The sequence below is a fragment of the Felis catus genome, chromosome D2, assembly GCF_018350175.1.
Source record: "Felis catus isolate Fca126 chromosome D2, F.catus_Fca126_mat1.0, whole genome shotgun sequence".
Classification (NCBI taxonomy): Eukaryota; Metazoa; Chordata; class Mammalia; order Carnivora; family Felidae; genus Felis; species Felis catus.
In genome coordinates, this window is record NC_058378.1 from 80457715 (window position 1) to 80478933 (window position 21219).

At 42.3% G+C, this 21219-nt stretch overlaps 1 protein-coding gene across 1 annotated transcript in view; it reads left to right on the forward strand.

Annotated features, from left to right (window-relative positions):
• The first annotated feature begins 762 nt into the window (after nucleotides 1–762).
• ZRANB1 (zinc finger RANBP2-type containing 1) overlaps nucleotides 763–21219 on the forward strand; it is a 62962-nt gene continuing 42505 nt past the window's right edge. Inside the window, exon 1 of the mRNA XM_023241071.2 lies at nucleotides 763–1126. The gene's annotated coding sequence lies outside the window, so the exon portion shown is untranslated. The remainder of the gene's footprint in view (nucleotides 1127–21219) is intronic.

The following is a 21219-nucleotide window of genomic DNA, read 5'->3' on the forward strand; positions in this document are numbered from 1 at the left end:
GCAGGCTCCAGGCTCCGAGATGTCAACACAGAGCTGGACGTGGGAATCGAACCCACAAACCCCGAGATCGTGACCTGAGCCCAATCTGGGCGCCCACCGGATTGGACCACCCAGGCACCCCCCAATTTTTTTTATTTTGAGATAGAATTGGCATATAAACCCCATGGCTTTTCATCATGCACATATGTACGTAATATGTAACAAACATACACAAACACACGTAGAAATGGATAGCTGCCTCGAAGGTAGGGCTTACGTAAAAAATAGACGTTGTAAAAATTTGGAAAAAAAAAAAAGAGAAAGCCCTAAACATTCATCTTTCCTGATGTCTTATAACGAGTTTGAAACTGTTATTAGACTAAGGGAGAATCTGTCACTAAGACTACTCGGGAGACCTGAGCTCCACGGCTGGGCTTGGAAGTCCGGGGAACCAGGGGCACAGAGCGGGCAAAGGGAGTCCGCCAGGCGAGAGGACGCCCCGCCCGCGTCCCCCAGCCCCGCGCACGCCGCGCCGCGCCGCCGCCCCGCCGCCTCCCGGAGTGCCAAGCACCTCGCCGCCCGCCCGCAGCCCCGCCGGCGGAGCTTCACAATCGGGGCCGGACGCCGGCATGACGTCACCTCTCCGCGGCCCGCCCCCTGCGTCCGGAAAGAGGCGGTCTCCCATTGGCTGCGCCGCTGGCGGCCTCCGGGCCAATGACAGGGCAGCGAGCGGCGGGGTCGGGCCTTGACGTTGTGCTGCTCGCCGTGGGGTTTATTTGGCTCCGGGGCCCCTCGCCGACGCCATTAGGAGCCGCAGCGCCTGAGGCCGACTCCCCCCCGTCGCTCTGCCCCCTCCCCCTTTGCCCCTGGAGTGCCCCCCGCCTCCGCGCCTGCTCTCCGCCCCTCCGTCCCCCGCCCCCGGTAGCCGGGAGCCGCGCGCGGGCCCGCGGAGACCATGTCCTGACTGAGGGGAGAGGGCGGAGGCGGCAGCAGCGGGACGGGCGGCGGCACGGAGGGAGGCGGAGAGGGGCCGGGCTCGGCTCGTCGCCTCGGGCTGCTCGGGGAGTCGCCGCCGCCGCCGCCGCCGCCGGGCGCCGAGCATCGGACGGGGAGGAGGAGCAGGAGCTGGAGGAGCCGCCGCCGCCAGGTAACCGGGCCCCGGGAGGGCGCCCCACTGCAGGCCCCTCGCGGCCCCCTCTGCGGCCTGCCCGGCCCCTCGCTCCCTGCAGGCCGCCGGGTGTCCGGGGCGGCCCGCCCGCGCCCCCTGGGGCGGCGTTGCGGGCGAGGGGAGGCGAGGCGAGGGGAGGGGGCCCGGGCGGCCGCCGCCGCCGCCGCCGCCGCGCTCCCATCTCGGGCTTTCTCGGTGCGGGGACAGGCCCCGGGGCTGTGGGAGGGTGGGTCCGCCGCGCTTGTTTACCCACCATCGATCCGCCGCGGCTGGCCGCGCCGCCTGCCCCGCCACCTCTCTTCCGCCAGAGACCCCCCTCCCTCGCCCCCAACTTCTTTTTCTGCCACATACGGGCGGGTGAGGGGGGCTTCGCTCCTGCTGTGCAATAGGCCGGGATACTTGGTTCCATCTTTCCAAGTTAGTGCTGGCCTCCAAACTTGCATTTTGGCCCTCTGGCCGCTCCCTCTCCGCCCTCCGAGGTGGCCTCCCGCCGGTGCCGCGTCTAAGAAAATGAGGGTGGAGGGCGACGGCGGGGGGGGGGTGGGTTGGGGAGGAGGAGCTGGAACCGGGGGAAAGATTGTTTACCCTGCTCGCTCGCGACCACGGTGGCGCGGTGCAAGTATCTGGTTATTTTCTCCGCGGTGGTTTGCTACGGGTTATTTCACAGACAAAAGGACTGTAATGAATACTTGGCGTTGAGCGCAAGGGACGGGCAGTGTAGGTCCAGCCTGGAAGTTTGAGCCGGCCCCTTATCTTTGAGATACACTGGTGTTTTGAACCCCTTCTGGCTGAGAATTTTGAGTTTCTGTGGCCGGAGCCTCCTTTTCCGTGACTCCATAGACTATTACCAGGTTCAGCGCCGTCCTCTTCACCCGGTGTTTTGGTCTGTGTGCTCATCGCATGACCTATGGTGTTGTCAAAAAAATTTAGCGTACAGAAATATTATTTGAGAGTACAGTTGAGAGATCCCTAGCCCTTGGAAACCTCCTACAACGAGCGGTTCTTGCATCTGTGGCCCTTTTTTTTTTTTTTAAGTTGACTTTCTCACTCGCGCGACCTCCAGGGTCCCCCCGTTTTGAGCAAACGTGGATGACTCAGTGTACAACTCATACGCCAGGGGAAACCATAGAGATTTTTGATCTTGGTTTAATGCCAAGGGCCTGGGAAAAGTCACCTAAACTGTGTTTGTGGCAAATAAAGCTGAGTCTCTTCTCCTGCTTATTATCATTAATTAAATGAGGTAATTCTAAAGAAACTTAGACTCTTGCTCCCTCTTGCTTTTTGGATCTTAAGATACGCGGTCACTTCCTTATACTGAAATTTCATAACATTGTTTTTATTGGGCCGTGAGGGAAACTCAGAGGACGGGAGTGACACCTTTTAAGCTTTGGGGAGGCTATTTGAATGTCAGGAGGGGTCTTTATTTCTGTTGGTGTTTCATCACTTTTATTAACGCTTCGAGCGTTGAGACTCCCATTTATTTACTCTCGAAGCGTGCCTGGGATAGCATGGGGAGCTCATTCATGGTGCTGTACTTTCTGCTCCGGGCCTCAGCCCGGCTCTGTACCCTGGGAAGGGTTAAGGGCGTCACGTTTCAGTCTGAGGGCTGGCCCAGTTCTGGAACTCACAATCCAGTTGTACGCTATCCGAGGTAAATCGCCTCCTCCGTGTCACTGACATGGTGAGGGCCTCTCCGGGTGCTCTACACTTACATCGCTTTTGTAATAAGTGGAAACTTTAGGTGAATGGGAGTCGGAAAAAGCAGAGCACTGTAACTTCTTATTTAACCGGGTTCGGTTTTACCATGTGAGCGCTGCTGTTGCCTCCTTTCTGCCCCAATAAGCTCTTCTACCTGGGCTTCGGACACGTTTTCTGCCAGTGATGTGCTGTTCTACTTGGAATATTTGTGCTTGCTTATGCTTTGGGTAAATAACATCTTGAACGTTTTAACACTCTCGTCTCCTCACATCACAGCATGAAAACTTCCAGAACTCTCCTTATCACATGCGAAGTAAGGCTTAAGCTTCCTGGTGTGGTGTTCAGGTTTCTCTGTAGTCTGGCCCTGGTTCTCTTCAGTCTTAACTCATTTCTTCCCTCTGTGCATTCTTGGTTCCAGCCAAACTAACTCGTCTGTTGTTCTCGTGAAGTCCCTCCTCTCGGCCTTTCTGTTGGAAATCCTCTTCCGCCATTTATTCATGGATCCCCTCTTTACTTTGGGCCCAGTTGAGTCCTGTCTCTTGAGAAGTCTTTTTCTCGAGTTCAGCCTCAAGGGATCTATCTATTCACTCCTTTTTTTGTGTGGGACTCTTACACCAGCGTACGCTAGCCTGGATTTCAGTTTATGTTTTTAAGCTTTTATTCTGCTTCCCAACTAGATTTCAAGACCTCTGAGAAATGGGTATGGATTCTTTTTCTGTGGTTACCATATATTCAGCATTGAAAGATGGATACATTGTTTTACCAAGTATTTTTGCTTATGGAAGTATTCTAGGACATGCTGTTTGTAGTCTTTTTTTCCCCCTTTTTCTTTTAAGTTTACTTATGTATTTATTTTGAGAGAGAGAGATTCTGAATCAGAGAGCGTGAGCCGGGGAGGGGCAGAGAGAGAGGGAGGCTGACGGCAAAGACCCCGATGCGGGGCTGGAACTCACAAACGGTGAGGTCATGATCGGAGTTGAAATCAAGAGCCAGATGCTCAACTGACTGAGCCACCCAGGCACCCCTGCTTGTAGTCTTCTAAGTAGTGGGGTTTCTAGGATTTTGATGATTTAGGAGATAACATACTTGAAATTGTGTCTCTTTTTTAAATTTTGTTTCTTAATGTCTATTCTAAGAGAGAGAGAGAGAGAGCGCGCGCGCGCATGTGCCCGCTCGAGCGTGAGTGGGGAGGGGTAGACAGAGAAGGAGACAGAATCCGAAGCCGGCTCCAGGCTCTGAGCTGTCAGCACAGAGCCGGGCACTCAAACCCACCAACCATGAGATCGTGACCTGAGTCTAAGTTGGACAGTTAACTGACTGAGCCACCCAGGCGCCCCAAAATTACGTCTGACTTAAAAAAATTTTGGGGGGGGGGCTAGTATGTTTTTTTCTATTTTTAGTGTGGTTCTTTTCTTGTAGAGGATGCTCAATGATATGATAATGGTCGTGTCTTTTTCAAATAGAAATGTAACTACTGCATTTCTGTAGTTCAGATTTGAGTCTGCTGCAGTTATCACAGTTTGAGTTTGGAACCAGGGACACTAAGGGAGGTCATTCATTCCATGTTTGTATATAGGTAACATTTAGCATCACGAGAAGGAGAAAATAATCTGTAGTCTCAGTTTGCATCCTTAACCTCAGATGTTGGCAGCATGTGTCATTGATCATGAGGCAGATGAGACACATGAGAATGTGTGATTCACTGCTACCTGTCAGCACTGTTGGAAGAAAACGTAAACAAGCTGGTCCATAGTATTTTTGTATACCAAGGATAATATGTGTAATTATATGGTACATGGGTGGATGCTGATGTAGTTGGAAAACAGGTGTATGTGTTTCTGTTGTGTGTGTCTGAGTAGGAGGCTTGGAAGGCTTGGTATTTTATGGATACATACATAGTCTCTTAGCAGTAAACAGTCTTGATTTATCCACTGCGTGTACGTGGAAACTTGTCCACAAACTTGTGGAAACTTCTTCCAGTTCATCAGAGTATTTTTTCCTTGTAATTGATTGATTTTGTTAGAAAGTAGTTTACATCAAACCTTATTTTAGGCTTCAGAAACCTTTTTAGAATAATCAAAGCTGAAATTAGTCCATTAACGAACCTCCCAAACATGTTGGGCAGGCTTTTTGCGTTTGTAAAAGGCACTTCCGTGGAGTTTATACCAGTAATTTTGCCACTTGAGAAATCCAGATCAGTGAGCATTGTTTGCTTTGTGGGAAGCGGTATTTTGGTTAAGATGAAATTTTTGACAAGAGCCGTCAGTTTGAGGGTTTTTTTTTTTTTTTCTCCAAGTTTATTTATTTATTTTGAGGGGCACCTGGGTGGCTCAGCGTGTTGAGCGTCTGACTTCACCTCAGGTCATGATCTCATGGTCCGTGAGTCTGAGCCCCGCGTCGAGCTCTGTGCTGACAACTCAGAGCCTGGAGCCTGCTTCAGAGTGTGTGTCTCCCTCTCTCTCTGCCCCTCCCCTGTTCATTCTCTGTCTCTCTCTGTCTCAAAATAAATAAACGTTAAAAAAATAAAGTTTATTTATTTATTTTGAGAGACAGCACGTGTGGGAGGGGCAGAGAGAGGGAGAGAGAATCCCTAGTAGGCTCTGCACTGTCAGCACAGAGCCCACGGTGGGGCTTGAACTCAAGAACCGTGAGATCATGACCAGAGCTGAAACCAAGAGTCTGATGCTTAACTGACTGAGCAACCCAGGGGCTCCCCAGTTTGCGTTTTAAAATGGATGTTGGTCAGATAAATTGAATGTAAAGTTGATAACTTTTCAGCTGCCTGGTGAATTGAACTTTTTAGTAATGAAGAAACTAATTTTTTATTTTTAGAGTTCATATATTGAGGGCAGACTGTCCCAATCCCTCCTAACCAACAAAACATAATTTGGGTTTTTTACCATTTGGTAAGTCAGAATTTTATGTGGCTTGAATTCACATAAGTAAAAAATATTTGAATGTATAAAGCATTGTTGGAAATCAGTTGCGTACCTTTCCATTTTTTTTCTTTTTAAAAATTTTTAATGTTTGTTTATTTTTGAGAGAGAGCGACAGCACGAGCAGGGGAGGGGCAGAGGGAGAGGGAGACACAGAATCTGAAGCGGGCTCCAGGCTCTGAGCTGGCGGCACAGAGCCCGACCGACATGGGCTCGAACCCGCGAATGGTGAGATCGTGACCTGAGCCGAAGTCAGACGCTTAACCGACTTTTTCTTAATTTTAAAGTAACCATTTCATTGAAATTTATTTCATATACCATAAAATTTACCCTTGTAAAGTATGTAATTCGTTGGTTTTTAGTGTATTCTAAAAGTTGTGTAGCCATCACCATTATCCAGAACATTTCATCACGCCCCCCAAAAGACTGTACCCATTAACCAGTCCCTCCCTCTTTTGCCTCAGTTCCTGGGAACCACTAATCTTTCTTTCTCTGTGGATTTGCCTATTCTGTACATTTCATGTAAGTGGAATCATACACTATGTCACCTTTTGTGTCTGCCTTCGTTCACTTAGCATAATATTTTCAAGGTTTGTCCCTGTTGTAACATGTATCAGTACCCCTTTTTTATGGCTGAATTATTTAATTGTTGTATGGATATAGCACATTTTGCTTATGTTTATGCATTCATTGATTGATGGACATTTAGGTTGTTTCTACTTTTTGGCTGTTATGAAGTATGCTGCCATGAATATCTGCGTGCAAGTTTTTGTGTGGGCTTAAGTTTTCATTCCTTTTGGGTATGTACCTGGAGGTGGAATTGCTGGAACGTGTGGTAACTCTGTGTTTAATGTTTGAGGAACTTCTAGATGGTTTTCCAAAGTGGTTGCACCGCTTTACACTTCCTAGCAACAAATGAGGGTTCCGTTTCTCTACATCCTGAATACTTATTACTGGTTTTTTAATGATTGCCATCCTAGTGAAGTGATTAATGACTAATAGTATTGAGCATTTTTTCATGTGCATATTGGCTATTTGTAAATTTTCTTTGGAGAAATGTTACTCCAGTCCTTTTTCAGTTGGGTTATTTGTCTTTTCATTCTTGAGTTGTGAGAGCTCTTTATGTAATCTGGCTACAAGTCAGATACATGATTTGCACGCATTTTCTCCTTTTCTGTGGGCTTTTTCACTTTCGTATTGGTATGCGTTGAAGCACCAAAGATTTAAACATTTTTTTCTTTTTTTTTTTTTACGTTTATTTATTTTTGAGACAGGGAGAGACAGAGCATGAATGGGGGAGGGTCAGAGAGAGGGAGACACAGAATCTGGAACAGGGTCCAGGCTCTGAGCTGTCAGCACAGAGCCCGACGCGGGGCTCGAACTCACGGACCGCGAGATCATGACCTGAGCCGAAGTCGCTCAACCGACTGAGCCACCCAGGCGCCAAAGATTTTAATTTTGATGTAGTCCAGCTTATCTGTGTTTTCTTTTACTTGTGTTTTCAGTGTTGTCTCTAAGAAGCCATTGGCCAATCCAAGGTGCAGACGATTTGCATCTATGTTTTCTTCTAAGAATTTTATAGTTGTAGTTTTTTTCATTTAGATCCATGATAGTTTAAGTTTTGTACATAGTATGAGGTGGGGGTCCAACAGTGCTTTTGGAGGTGGCTATCTGGTCGTCCCAGCACCATTTTCTGAAACGTCCTTAGCTTTAATAATGCAGTTATTCTCAACTATAAATTGATTATTGCAGGACAGTATTCCCTGGATAGATGAAGAAATTGTCCATATTTTGCAGATGGAGAAAGGGGTCTCTACTTAGTGTTGCACGTTAAGGTGCAGCAGTACACTTGTGATTGAAGTCCTGAAGGGAAGACATCATATAACACCACTTATATATCCTTTGCTTTTTTTGGTTCGGGTGGGTAATTTGTTACTATAAATTTTTATTATAAAAAATCCATTTCTTGGTGTTTAATGAAGCTAAAGTTTGTTTTCAAAAGGGAAGCTATAGTAATTTGCAGAACTGGTTTTGACTGATGTTGTTTTGGACTGCCATCCTTTGATACGAGTAGAATATTTAGTACTTGCTTTTATTGCCTAAATGGTAAGTGGCTGTCGCATAGCAGACACTGCTTACAGAGACGTAAAGGTGAATGTTTCACAGGCAGCCATTGGAAAAAAATCATAATTCACACAAGTGCTATGAAGTGGTGAAGAAGTGACTGAATTAGCACAAGGTTAGGTTTGGGTCAGGAAGAGCTTTACAGAGATGGGAACATTTAAGCTGGTCTTCAAAGAAGTAATAGGTTTCTAAAACCAGATAAGAGTGGGGGGCGGGAGTGGGCAAACATCCTATGCAGAAGCAAGCCTGTGAGTGAAGGAGACATGAAGATTATGTCATGATTAAGGACCAGCCAGAGGGTTCAGTATAGCTACAGCATGTGGATGAGGCTGGAAACGCATGCCTTTCCAGTCCCTGCCTCACTTTCCCCAGAGCTAGTATTGTCAAGGGGCTGGCGATTACAAGGGTGGAGTGATCTGTTTGGAATGGATCATCTTCACAGGTGGGAAGAGAGAAGCAGTCTGTCTCCTGTTTCTGTGTCTCTGTGTACGTGGAGGAATATGTGGGAGAGGTTACTAAGTTGAAAATCTGAAGGCATTTGATTTTGTAGAAGTTCTTTTAGCGGATTGATTATTGGGCACCTGTTGTGTGCTCTGAAGTTGTTTAGGCTTTTCAGAAAGTAGATCACATAAAACACTTTACAAAGGCTACTGAAATTGCAACATTTAGTAATGGCCCATTCACTGTTCAGAAAGCAACTATACTGGGTGTTGAGGTAGTCATGTGAACAAGACAGGCACTGTTGCTTGTATTTACGTTCTAGTATGAAGAGCAGTCAAGGAGCAAACAAGGGAAAAAACCCCAGATGTTGGTAAGTGCTGTGCAGACATGCAAGCAGGGTGGTGTGGTGGATGTGACTGAGAGGCCAGGGAAAAATCTTCCTGCGCAGGTGGTATTTAAACCGAAACCTCAGTGACAAGAGCTGGCCATATGAAATCTGGGGAAAGAGCATTCTAGGCAGAGGAGATTTCGAATACAAACCCTTAATGTGAGAATGAGCACGCTGGTAAAAGGAACAGAAGGAAGTCTACTTTTATGTAAAGATTGTCGAGAAAGGCTGGTGAATTTTAATTCAATTGTGAGTGGATTGGGAAACCATCAGGATTTTAAGTCCTTGGGCTGTGATCTGGTTTACACTCCTGAAGGATCCATCTGGCTTCTATGTGAAGATGGTGGATAGAGTAGAAAACAGTAAGACTGGTGGGAGGCTTTGAGGTAATCTGCGGGAGGGGTGATGGTGGCTGGGGCCGGGGGCACGGTGGGGCGTCCTGGAGGAAAGCGAAGATTCTGGATTTGTTTTGGAGGTAGCGTCAGTACTGTGTGGTGGCTAGAGACAGTGGCTATAAAGTCAGCCTGTCTTGCTATCTAATGTTCATGTTTTGTTCTAGGGAAATGTTGCCATAATTGCGGAAGGCTGTGGTGCACTATTGAGGAAAAAAAAGTGAGAGTCAGAATCTGGGGTTTACTTGCTAAAGCTTTGTGACCCTGGGCAAGTCATTTTGCCTTTCCTGGAGCCCCAGATCCCTTGTCGTTAAAATGAATATACTTGTACCTCAGGGAGATTCTAGGGTACGTTAGGGGGAAGTACCTGAGGGTTCTTAGGATTCAGTGAAATAACGTAAGTGTTCTGTGACATAAAGCTCCATGCAGAATTTAAAGTGGCATTATTTCAAGCTGGCAGTTGTTGGTGATATTAATTATGGGATATGGATTTGAGGTTCTTGGTTTTAGCCCCTACTTAAAGACAGGTGTGGCATTATTATCATAATTTCTTTTAATGAGATGCTTGGGTCTTAAGGTTTTGGCCAACATTCCAGATTCTGTAAGGGGTGGAGAGGGACTTGAACTTGGATCTAAGACGTGCAATGCATTTTCCTGTATGTGAGAGAAATAAATATGAATATCAAGAGATGGAACTCTGGTCTTCCCATAGTAAATTAGATTTCACTCTTGCAACACTTCGGTGAAAGGCATTAGTGAATCACTAAAGGAACATATTCTAGGGTATTCTCGAAGTGCTTATGTGTTTGTGTTTGGCAGAGTGACCTAGGAGATACTTGAAGACCGTCAGGAAGGACCTTTTATGCCCTGTTTAGGATTTTTCACTTCAGTAGGATATTGTTGAAAATTTCAGAGCTACAGAATAGCAACATCAGGTTTTTTTTTTTTTTTTTTTCCTTTTTCTTTCTTTTCTACCATTCTGGCAGAGATGTGGAGTACGAAGATAGGAAGACCAGTTAGGAAAACAGTTGAGGGAAGAAATGATGAACTAGGGCTTGGTGAGAGGTGTGGAAAGAAGGGCTAATTCTTGAGGAATGTTTAGGATATAGGAGGCAGATTTATTTTCTGCTGAAAGAGCTCTTCTGTACCTGTTACATGGTTTTTTGTCAGAATAAAAATGATGTATGTGTAAGTATTTTGTAAATTTATTTCCTCTAAATGTATGTTTATTTTTGAGAGAGAGAGAGTACGTGGGGAGGGGCAGAGAGAGAGGTAGACAGGATCTGAAGCAGGCTCTGCACTGACAGCAGAAAGCCCTACTTGGGCCTCAAACTCAAGAACCATGAGATCATGACCTGAACCGAAGTTGAATGCTTAACCAGATGAGCCACCGGTATTTTGTAAATTGTAAGATTTATTGTGTGATGTGGATATATAAAAATAACAAATACATAGTTTGCCCAGAACTGTTCGAAAATCATTTGCAGACTTGATCCCCCTTTATCCTTAAATATTACAGTGTATATTTCCTAAAAAATAAGCGCTTTCTGCTACACAGCCACAATATACTGATCAAAATCAGGAAATTAACATTGTTTGATATTATCATGTAATTCTTTTTCTCTCTTTTTTTTTAAAGAACAGTAATTTTTTTTAGAAAATTTTATTTTGAGAGAGGTGGAGTGCAGAGAGAGGAGAAAGAGAGAATCCCAAGCAAGCTCTGCGCGGTCAAGTGTGGAGCCTGATGGAGGGCTCAGACTCCTGAACCGCAAGATCATGACCCGAGCTGAAGTCAAGAGTCACTCAACTGACTGAGCCATCCAGGCACCCCTGTGATTCCTTTTGTTTTGTTTTGTTTTGTTTTTGTTTTGTTTTAATGGTTATTTAGAGAGAGAGAGAGTGTGCGAGCACACCAATGAGGTAGGGATGGGAGAGAGAATCCCAAGCAGGCTCTGGGCTCTTAGTGTAGAGCCTGACTTGGGGCTTGATCTCATGAACTGTGAGCCAAAATCTAGAGTTGGGCGCTTAACTCACTGAGCCACCCAGATGCCCCATTATGTAATTCTTAATAAGAAAAAGATTCTACAGATTTCTCTATTTTGTCGATTGTTCCATTAATGTTCTTTATAAAGGTAAAAGAAAATCTCAGATTATGTATTGCAGTCTGTTGCCATGTTTTTTATAAGCTCCTTTAATTGGAACAGGAAAGTCTTTGTCTCTCATGATACTGATGTTTTTGAAGACTCTAGGACTACTTGTTTTGTAGAAAGTCTCTTAATATGGTGTGTCTGATATTTGGGGTCAGATTATGTACTTTTTGACAAGAATTCCACAGAAGTGATGTTATGTTCTTCATATAGCATGGCAGGAGGCAAATGATGTCATTAATAGTGTGGTTAACTTTTGATTATTTGGTTATGGTGTTATCTATCAGATTTTGTAATATACTAGTTACTGTTGTGGAGAGATACTTGGAGACTGTTTAAATATCTGGTTAATCCTCAAATTTTCACTCTCTAGTTTTAACATCCATTGATGATTGTTTTAATTGTCAACGTGGACTAGTTTCACATCTATTGAAGATTGCCAAAAGGTGATTCTCTAATCCAGTTATTCTTTTTGCATTTATTAGTTGGATTTTTATCGAAAGGAAGAGCTTTCGCTCATTTACTTATTTGCGTGTTTATCAGTGTCTGCGTAGATTTACAGATTTTTATTTTAGTCAGTGTTTTAAAATCTTTATTGTCATTGTTTATGGTGATGCTCCAGTTGATCCAGATTTGGCCAGTGGGAGCGCTTCCTACTAATGTCTGTGTCCTTTTTTTTTTTTTTTTTTTTTTTAATTTAAGATTTTTAGATGTGAATATATTCCAAATTTCGTTTTACTTTTTGGAGCAGCTTTAGGTTCAAACCAAAAGTTCCCGTGGCCTTTTAAAACTCCCGTCATTCTTTGAGAACTGATTTTTTTTTTTTTTTTAAGGAAAGTGTTTCCTGTGTGTTAGTGACTAAAAAACACTAAGAAACAGATTTTTAAAAATAGACTCTACTTTTCGAGTCGTTTAGGTTCATAGCAAAATTGAACAGCAAGTATAGAGTTCCCTTATATCCTCTGCCCCAGCATATGCATAGCCTCCCCCCAAATCCACAACAGAGTGGTATGGTTTGTTAAAATTGTTGGTATATCAACCAGATTCCATAGTTTACACTAAGGTTCACTCTCTATATGTGTTAAAACCCACAGAATGTACAAGTATCCACCATTATAGTGTCATACAGCACATTTTCACGACCCTAAAAGTCATCTGTGCTCTGCCTGTACATCCGTCCCTCCCAACTCTTGGCAGCCTCTGATCTTTTTATTGTCTCCATAGTTTTGCTTTTCCAGAATGTCATATAGTTGGAATCACACAGTATATAGTCATTTCATATTGGCTTCTTTTACTTAGTAATAGGTATTTAAGGTTCCTTTCTGTCTTTTTTTGTGTCTTGATCCCGCCCTTCTTTTTGGTGCTGAATAATATTTCATTGTACCACAGTTTATCTGTTCACTTCAGCTCATGTGTTGCACCTACTGAAGGACATCTTGGTTGCTTGCATGTTTTGGCAGTTATGAAAAAAGCTGCTATAAACATCTGTATGCAGATGTGGACATGTTTTCAGCTCCTTTGGGTTAAATACTGAGGTGCACAGTTGCAGGATTGTATGGTAAGAGCATGTATGGTTTTGTAAGAAGCTGTCAAACGCTCTTCCTGGGTGGCTGTATCGTTTTGCATTCCTATCAGTAACGAATTGAGATTTTGACAATATTGAGTCTGCCCATCCATGAAGATGGCATGCTCCGTTTATTTAGTACCTCTTTGATTTCTTCTTTCATCAGTGTTTAGTTTTTCTCACATAGGTCTTGTATGTATTTTGTTAGATTTATGCCCGAGTGTTTCAGTTTTGGTGGGTGTTAACTGTAAATGGTGGTATGTTTTTAATTTCAAATTGCATTTGTTCGTCGCTGGTATATAGGAAAGCAGTTGACTTATATATGAACCTTGTGTCCTGCAACCACGTTATGTCACTTAGTAGCTCTGAGTCATTTTGTTGAGGGTTTGTTTATTTTATTTTCTACATAGACAATCCTATCATCTGTGAATAAAGACAATTTTATTTCTTCTCAACTTGCGTACTTTTAAATGTTCATTTGTTTCGAAAGAGAGAGGGAGCGCACATGCGTGTGCGAGAGTGGGAGAGGGGCAAAGAGGGAGAATCCCAAGACGCCAGGCTCTAACCCACAAACTGTGAGATCATGACCTGAGCCAAAATTGTGTACTTTTAATTTTCTCTTATAACATTAGCTAGAATTTCCAATTCGATGTTGAACAGAGTGATGAGGGGAACATCCTTGCCTTATTACTGATCTTAGTAGGAAAGTTTCTAGTTTTTCACTGTTAAATATGGTGTTACCTGTTGGTTTTTTGTACATGCTTTATCATGTTGTGGAAGTCCCTCTGTATTTCTAGGTTGCCGAGCATTTTCCCCCCCTTCATGAATGAGTGTTGGATTTTGTCAGATGCCTTTTCTGCATGTATTCATGTGATCGTGGTTTTTTTTTGGTTTTGGTTTTTTGGTTTTTTTTTTGGTCTGTTGATATGAAGGATTATGTTAATTGAATTTTTGAACATTGAACTAACTTTGCACATCTGGGATAAACAGTCTTGGTTGTGGTGTATGCTTTTTATACATTGTTGGATTTGATTTGCTAACGTTGAGAATTTTTGCATCTGTGTTCATGAGACATTGAAAATACAAGTTTTTATCACTTTTTAACTTTTAGTTTTGTGAAGTGTGATATTCATCTGTTCAAGCTTGGGATGAAATAAACTTTGGTTCATATTTTTATATATTTCCTCTATTTTGTGAACTGTACCTGCAAATTGTAGAAAGAAGCTATATTTGTAAGTTTTCCAGATGTTTTGACATTGCTTTTCAAACACAAGCCCAGATATTTTATTATTAGATTCAGCAATCAAATATAATTGTTCTGTAAAATTGCTACAAAAGTTTGAAAATGCTTATTCTCAGTTTCTCTACAGACCAGTAAGCAGTGTGTAGACTATCACAGGCCCCTGGACCAAGTTTTGAGCAGCAGCAGTCTGAATACTATACAGTGTATTGCTTCCTGCCCCTTGTCTAGTAGTCTGAGCCTTACTTCTCAGTCTTGAACAGCATTTGGTACTTTCCTTATAGATTTAAACATTTTTCATTATGAAAAACTTCAAACATACATACAGAGAGGCTAGGAGAATGAATTCTCATGTATCCATCACTGAGTTACTAATCCATAGCCAGTCTTTTCATTTGTGTTCCTCTTACTTCCTCCTCATGGAATATTTTAAAGCAAATTCCAGACATTTTATGGCACTGTAAATATTTCAGTAGGAGAAGAGGACTGTTTGTTTGTTTGTTTGTTTGTTTATTTATTTATTTATTTATTTATTTATAAGACCAAGCATGAGCAGGGGAGGGGCAGAGAGAGAGGGAGACACAGAATCCGAAGCAGGCTCCAGGCTCCCAGATGTCAGCACAGAGCCTGACGCGGAGCTCGAACTCATGAACTGTGAGATCATGACCCGAGCCAAAGTCGGACAGTTAACCACCTGAGCCACCCAAGCGCCCCGAGAAGAGGACTTTTTTAAGGGCATAGATACCACACTGTTAATCACATCTTAAAATTTTAATAATTTAAAAAAAAATTTTTTTTTAATGTTTATTTGTTTTTGAGAGAGACAGAACATGAGCAAGGGAGGGGCAGAGAGAGAGGGAGACACAGAATGTGAAGCAGGCTCCAGGCTCTGAGCTAGCAGCACAGAGCCTGACATGGGGCTCGAACCCACAGATCTGGAAATCATGACCTGGGCCGAAGTCGGATGCTTAACCAACTGAGCCACCCAGGCGTCCCTTTTGTGATTATCTTAATTCATTTTTTTTAAACAGTTTATTTATTTTTGAGAGCTAGAGTGCAAGCAGGGGAGGGGCACAGAGAGAGGGGGACAGAGGATCTGAAGTGGGCTCTGTGCTGACAGCAGCAAGCCTGATGCAGGGCTTGAACTCATGAACTGCAAGATCATGACCAGAGCTGAAGTCAGAGGCTCAACCTGCTGAGCCACCCAGATGCCTCTTAATTCTTTTTTTTTTTTTTTTTTTTTTTTTTTTTTTTACAGTTGAGAGAGTTGAGGCTCTGAGATAAAATTCATTTACTTACTATCTCACAGTCTTTGCTTTCCTTTAAAACAGGACCACATATGGGTGCTGCAATTCATACACTGTCATTTACGGAGACTTTTTCCAATTGTATAAATGAGAATGGAAGCCTTTTCTGTATTTTTAATTGATATACTGTGGTTTCTTTTGGATTAGTGTATTAGTTTAAGAGAAGTCAAACTGGCTTTCATAATTTCTTCTTCAGGGATTGCCTCCAAAATTAAAAAATATATAAAACCCCAAAAACCCTTAAGGTATTTTATAGCCTAGAACCATGGTGAATATTCCCAAGTTGTCTTTTTTCACTCAATTTTAGATGCTAAATTTAGTATATCTTGTTTTGTAAATAACTTTATAACGTTCTGCTTATTGCTCAACTTTTCAGATGTTTTGTGGTAATTGAGCCTAGATACGCTGTGTGAATATTCTGTGTAGTTGTAAAACAAAAATTTGAGCAAAATGTGTGTTAAATAAGTTTTTCTAAGTTTGCTCGTTTAAATATTGTATGTCCTAGCCCTCTAGGAAGGGACTGCTTAGTTAGAAACTCATTGCAGTTTATTAATAGTCCAAATTCTAGGTAATGGGAACAAGTGACTATGGGCTGCAGTATAAATATATTATTTATCACATGGTGTGTGCAGTGTAGTACTGACTTTGGAGCCACAATGCCTGGGTTCAAACCCTGGCTCTGCCACTTAGTAGCTTTGTGATTTTGGGCAAGTTACTCAACTTCTCTGTTGTTTCCAATCTTAAAATTTGGTGATAATAATAGTACCTGTTTCATAGGGTTCTGAGGATTAAATTAGATAATGTATATGTACAGTGCTTAGAACATGTCTGGCATGCAGTAAATGCCTAAATTTTAGCTATTTTCTTAGTTGGATAAAGCTGTTCCTGGAAAAATTGTGAAATGGACAGAGTTGTCCTAGAGGTTCATTCATTTCTAATGATTGGGTAAGCAGTGCGGCCAGCTTGCTGCTATCTTTGGCATTCCTTCCCAGGTTGCCCTTTGCTAATAAACCTTTGCCTACTTTTTCTCCTTGTCTCTGCGATGTAAACCCCAAATTATAAAATCTCCATCCTATTTTCCTGTTACTCATTACACTAGGAATCTTTTTTATTTTTTAAAAATTTTTTTTTTATTTTTGAGACAGAGACAGAGCATGAACAGGGGAGGGTCAGAGAGAGGGAGACACAGAATCCGAAGCAGGCTCCAGGCTCTGAGCCATCAGCTCAGAGCCCGACGCGGGGCTCGAACTCACGGACCGTGAGATCGCGACCTGAGCTGAAGTCGGACGCTTAACGATTGAGCCACTCAGGCGCCCCAAGGAATCTTGAGATAAATGATCAGATTGAATGACTTTACGTTATTAGTAAATAACATTTGTAAATAACTTGGACTTATACATACAATAAGTGTTTTTTTGGAAAGTGTTATTTTTAAGTAATCTCTACATCCACTGTGGGTCTTGAACTCACAACCCTGAGATCAAGAGTCGTGTGCTCCACTGCCTGAGCCAGCCAGGCACCCCATATAAAATAAAGGGTTTTAATTAAAATAACTTAAGTGGAATGGAAGTTAATCAAAACAACAAATTTGGGCAAAGTTAAAGTATTGGAAAAAAGATACTTTGGGATAAGATGGTGCCTCTGAGTTTGTTTTGCCTTGGAATATTTCATCTGTTTGGTTCTCCCAGATTTTCACATCTTTTTCTTTCTTTTACATAGAACTCATTGGTTGTCTAAAAGTTCCAAGTTTGTACCCCTCCTTCCTGTAGCCCACAAATAACAACATCCATGGTGTTTGGCAAAAGGATGGCCTTTTTGTTGGGCTACGTATAGTAATGAATCTTTGTTTCTGTGGATACTTTGTTAATTGGGATTAATCTGTTTTGTATGAACAGAGAATAGGATAGTGAAAGAAATCAAATTCTTTTTTAAAAAGATGTTTATTTTGAAAGGGGGTAGAAAGAGAGTGCATGCACGAGGCTGTGTATTGAGTGGGGGAGGGGCAGAGAGAGGGGGAGAGAGAGAGAATCCCAAGCAGGCTCCGTGCTGTCATTGCAGAGCCTGACTTGGGGTTCAATCCCATGAACTGTGAGATCATGACCTGAGCCGAAATCAAGAGTTGGATGCTTAACTGACTGAGCCACCCAGGTGCCCAGAAAGAAGTCAAATTCTAAATGAGGTAGCATCTTTGTAGTTCTTGCAAAAGGTGTTATTTTTTATTATTTATTTATTTATTTATTTATTTATTTATTTATTTATTTATTTATTAAAAAAAATTTTTTTTAACGTTTACTTATTTTTGAGACAGAGACAGAGCATGAACGGGGGAGGGGCAGAAAGAGGGAGACACAGAATCCGAAACAGGCTCCAGGCTCTGAGCTGTCAGCACAGAGCCTGACGCGGGGCTCGAACCCACGGACTGCGAGATCATGACCTGAGCCGAAGTCAGCCGTTCAACCGACTGAGCCACCCAGGTGCCCCAAAGGTGTTATTTTTTAAATGCTGGGTTGATACGCACTCTTGGAGATAATCACCCCACTTCCATACATATTTAAGAAAACCATAGTCCTGTTTCATCTAATTGGATTGCAGATGCCCTGAGCATTGTAGACCTTTGGTAACTTGTCATAGGTTGTTAAATTTGTTGTTTGGAATTATTATGTGGGGTACATGATTGACCTGTGAAATCTCTGAAACTCGTATAGGAGCTCAAGATACGTATTCACATGTATATGTGTATGTATATATGTATGTGTAGGTGTGTGTGTATTATTTCTGTTACTGTCTAGGAAGTAAAGAGTATAGAGGAGGTTGGCAAGATTACAAATAAAACTCTAGTACATGCTTAAAGGGGTAGAATTCTTCTTGAAAAGAATAGAGAGTAGATTAAAAGAAAGAGCATTACTTTTGTGCAAGATTTTTGACACAGTTTATAAGTTTTGTGTCTATGGATCTTCCATTCTAATCAATGGATTGCTAACTGGTTTGGAAGAAAAGCTATTAGAATTGTAGCTTTTATTATGGTTTTTCCTAATTATGCAGGGTTCACATGTTAAAATGTAAACTTTATATTCTTTGTTTTATTTCAGGGACTTTGGTTGGAATGAAGTTAGATGTACTAGTTGTATGGGTAATTGGCTCATTTAATCAGGTACTGTGTCGGTAAGACCAAAGTCATCATGGCAGGTGTTATTTAACCTTTGTTATTTTAACTCAATTTACTTTGTCCAGCTTGTCCGCAAATTCTTGGAAAGGGACCTTAGCAAGTATGTTTAACTTAAATCTACTCATTAGATACAAATGACGTAGATAATTGTGATCTCTGTATAGGAGGGTCAGCACATATTTGAGATCTAATCCTTGAGTATTTTCATAAAATTTTGCATACACTTAGCACTTTCAGCAGGTATTTAATGATTGCACAAGTTTTTGTACTTGTGTCCTTTCCATTGCAGGACTTGAATAGTTAACCAGCTCATGAGTGCCTATGGTTTGACACCTAGCTGTTAGCAGTGGACGCCGTCTACTGAGGTCTTGCCACAGGAGTGGATCCCATCCTGTAGAATTTCTCTTTTTTGCCTGAAATTGCTCTAAGCTCCACTCCTGACTTCTTTTTCCAGGGCCCTCAGTGTGGTCTGTTCTGTGGGTTTTATAAACACAAGGCTCGCCCACATTTCATGCCTCTTGATGCCCTGACCCACAGGTTTTGAAGGCTCGGCTATCTGATTGAAAACTGAAGGCAGGGAATTATACAGGGAACACACATGCAAATCAGTATTCCAGAAACTAGCCTCGAGAGGAAATACAGTAAGTGCCAAATGCCAGTAGAAGTGTGGTTGCTTGGAGTGTACTTGAACTAGTTTGGAAAAAACCCATGAGAGAGAGGAGACTTGAACATTGCTTTAAAGAAGGGGTGAGATTTGCTGCAAGTTGAGTGTGTGTGTCTGTCTTGCTTGTGTTTTTAAGGTAGTGCCTTGGTGTCTGGTCTGGGTGTGGGCGCCGGTAGGGTACGTGCAGGTGGCTGGGCATGTGTGGTATGTTTGGGAGTGAGTCTGTGAGGTGGGCTGTGTGTGTGGTGGGAAGGAGGTGGGAATTTATACTGCGGCAGAAGAGCTTCTGAAAGAGGGCCTTGCTGTTAGGAGGATTTTTCTGGTAACAGTAAGCTGGCTGGATTTAGAAAGGCAAGGCGCTTAGGAAGCTATTATAGTACTTCTGACCTGAACTGAGAAGGGTTGATGACGGTGGGAGTGGGGAAGAAAGCAACTGATTGGACAGAAACCACTAGTGAGAATCGGAGGGGGCTGGGCAAGGCAGAATTCAAGAGGATTCTGTGTTTCTTCTGTGTGGGGCGCAGAGGTCTTCATGGTGTCCTTAATGGATAGTGGGGAAGTCTGGGTTAGGAGTTGGCCGTGAAAGGAAGATAAGAGGTTTAATGTAGGATGTGATAAGCTGTTGGAGCCCTGAAATGAGGTCATATTTGTGGATAGAGGGTTCACCATGTACTCAGTCTTCAAGATCTTGCTCAAGGCCAGTTTCCTCTCTTGTGAGGAGAGAGAGTGATGAGAAAGAGGTGGAGGAGAAAAGAGGGTATGACTGTGGGATTTTTGGCTTGAGAGTTAAGTAGTACTTCTTATTTATAAATATTGCAGTTCAGAATTACCATGTGATACTGTAACATACTAGAAATTCAGCATGCTTGGAATATCATGCTAGTTGTAACTTTCATCTATATTCCCTAAGATGCTTCCTGAGCATTTGTAAATTTCCACAGTTTTATGTTAATTAATGTTTATATCAACAATTTACACTGATGAGTTAATATTTATATTACTGAATATAGACTTTAAAGTTAATAAAAAGCCTTAAAGACTGCTATTAGTCCTTCATTTGGATACTTCTCATTTGGAAATAACTGGCAACTGAGCTTCTCTGTTTTTTAAGTAGTTTGTACTTGATGAGGATTATTTCACTCCGCCAGTTTTCTTTCATAGGGTTTTAATAGGTGGTTGAGAGAATTTGTAGGGTGGCTGCAATTTTGAGGAATTGCCTTTCATATAGGTATATTTTTCCTACAGTGTTTGGTAATGCTTCACAAATATGGCCTAAGTAATTCATTATTAAGCATGACAGTGTAAAAAATGTTTAGTTGCTAGCCTCTCCTTTTCCCTGGTCATTAATTCATATACCCGTAATACTTGTGCCTTTATTATTATTTGAAGTGGCAGATATATAACTGCAAGCAGTTAGCAGTTTAGAAAATGGTTGATATACTTGAAGACATTATTCAGTCTGTCTATAGATAGAGCTTGATGCACAAATGGATTCATGGACGTTTTGGTCCATGGATGGGTATTGCATTCGAACCAAGGACTATTTGTTTGAAGAGTAGCAATTTTGTCTGGTTCTGCTTAAAAAGGGTCCAGATTGTACAGATTTTATTTTTGCTTTTTATTGTACCAATTAATTGAAGTATGATTCATTGGCTAGAATTTGAAAATCTGTGTTACATGTAAAATTAGACTTGTAAATTAAATTTACTTGAGTATATGACTGTATGGTAACGAAAAAGGTATTTAGTAACAGTTTTGTTTTGCTGTACAATATTAACTCTCACAGCTGATTGCTATTAAAAATCAGTTTATGAATTTTTTGGGGATTTTTGATGCCTGGAAGAAAAAGTGTACTTAGTTTCATCTCAATAATGCAAAATCATAGTTGAGCTGATGTTATCTTTCTTTACTCTCCCATTCCATTTACTGATTACAACATGTACAAATGACTGTCTCAGATAATCCTCTCCAATGAATTTTAGTTTTCAGTTACTGAAAAACAGTA